Source organism: Tigriopus californicus, chromosome 12, assembly GCF_007210705.1.
Source record: "Tigriopus californicus strain San Diego chromosome 12, Tcal_SD_v2.1, whole genome shotgun sequence".
Classification (NCBI taxonomy): Eukaryota; Metazoa; Arthropoda; class Copepoda; order Harpacticoida; family Harpacticidae; genus Tigriopus; species Tigriopus californicus.
This window is the reverse complement of record NC_081451.1, coordinates 14861571-14863956: the sequence shown is the minus strand read 5'-3', so window position 1 is coordinate 14863956 and position 2386 is coordinate 14861571.

Genomic DNA, 2386 nt, shown 5'->3' with positions numbered 1-2386 from the left:
CTGGCGGAGATTGTTGTTGGCGGAGTTATCCATGGCGGAGATCGTCGTGGGGGAGTTCACTCCTGGAGGAATTCACCATTGGAGGAGTTCCCTATGGCGGAGTTCACCGTGGGGGAATTTGATGGTGGCGGAGATTGCCGTTGGCGGAGTTCACTATGGCGGAGATCACCGGGCGGAAATCCACAGGCGAAGATTGCGTTGGGGGAAACGTATGGGAACCAATTCAAGAGCTTTGGAAGCAGAAGGTCGCGTGGGACGAGGTCATTGAAGGGAAGATTGCAGAAGATTTCAGAGTGTGGTGCCAGGAGATCCTAATGCTCAGAAGCATAAAGGTGCCCTGGTGGATTGGAAAATTCTAGCTAAATCAAGGTGTGCGTTTGGTAGGATTTGGGGACGCAAGTGAAAGAGCTTATGGTGCAATAGTATACGCGTGCGTGGAAGACTCAGCGGGTTTGGTGAGAGTTTTGTTCATGATTGCCAAAACCCAAGTAGCGCCGTTGAAATTCAAATCAATCGCAAGGCTCGAGCTCCTTGCCGCACATTTTGTATGCCGCCTGGTGAAGTATGTGGAAGAAGCCTTGGAATGCCGCACAGAGACAAAAGCATACTTTACGGACTCTGCCATCGTACTTGCTTGGCTAATGCGGCCGAGTCACGTGTGGAAAACGTTTGTGAAACATCGAGTACAGGAGATTCACAACGACCCTCAGATTAACGAATGGTTTCATTGTCCAGGAGTAGAGAACCCAAGTGATCTGCTCAGTCGGGGTGCATCTTTGCGAGACGTGAAGGATAGCGCTCTCTATTGGCATGGACCAGAGTGGCTCAAGAAGCCACGGTTCCAATGGCCTGATTTGCCAGAGGAGACGCTTGAAAATATAACCACTAGGGTGAATGAAGAACAAGTGATCACGTCGCAACCATGACAAATACCACGCCGGAACCCTATGACGAATTCCTCTTAAGATATTCATCCTTCAACAAGTTAATTCGGGTGGTGGGTAGGATGTCAAGGTGGTTCAAAAAGAGCCTTTTGACCCACACCTGAGCTCGCAGGAATTGTCCTCTGAAGAGCTACAACTGGCAGAGCAACGTGTGTGCCGAATTATGCAAGCCAAGAAGTTTGTTGAGTTTCGTCTGCTCCAAGACGGGAAGCCAATTCCAACGGAGAGCAACCTTCTGCCTTTGAATCCAAGGGTGTGCCCATCAAGGAACCTGTTGGTCACAGGTGACCGCATTTCTCAGGCTGATTTGCCATTTGAAACAAAGGGCCCCATTCTTCTCCCAAGCAACGATGTGTTGGTGGCTTTGATTATTCAATCCGTCCATGAGAGGCACATGTACCTCAAGAGACAACGTTGGGGCTGCTAAGAGGGAAATTCCACATCATACACGGACGATCAGAGGTCAGAAAGACATTGAGGAGGTGCATGGTCTGTCGCCAGTACCGCTCAAAACCATTGGAACAATGGATGGGTATTCTTCCAAAGAGAGAGTGTCAGTCTCGCCCGCTTTTACACACGTGGGGCTAGATTTTACAGGTCCCCTCTGGATAAGAGGAGACGATGGAGCACCACGGAAAGGCTATATATGCGTGTTTACCTGTTCAGCAAGTCGTGGAGTGCATTTTGAACTCACAAATAGTATGAGCACAGAGGAATTCTTATCGGCATTAACAAGAATGGTCAGTCGAAGAGGCAATCCCTTAACCATTTTTAGTGATAATGCCAAGTGTTTCATCCGAGCCGACCAAGTATTGAGAAGAGCATACAACAGGCTCAACAAAATTGAGGTCGATTCAGGAGCTTTACAAAGATTTTTGAGCAATCGCGCCATCAAGTGGAAATTCATTACCGAGAGAGCTCCACATCCAGGAGCATTCTAGGAACACCTGAATCGGAGCCTCAAGGAGCCTTTAAGGAAAGTGTTAGGTGGGTCGTTACTTTCGTATTCAGAATTGACGACAATATTAACCGAAATTGAAGCAACCATGAATACAAGACCACTAACATCTCAAAGCACAGATGATCTTGATGTGAGCCCCATCACACCGGCTCATCTGATATTGGGGCGACCGATCTTTCATTTGCCACCAGTCACGGGGGTGGCAGAATCGTTTTCGAGGAGATATTGGCATTTGAAACAAACCATGGACCAATTTTGGATGCGATGGTCCAAGGAATATGTTCCTACTTTGATATCTAGGCGAAAATGGTACGTAGAAGAAGAGGTTCCAAAGATTGGAGATGTCTGTCTCATAATGGAAGACAATGTCAAACGACCACGGTGGCCGTTAGGGGTTGTGATTGAGGCCATGCTAGGAAAAGATGGATTGATTTGCACTTTCAAGCTCCGAACTTGTAAAGATATTCTTTGTCGCCCAATT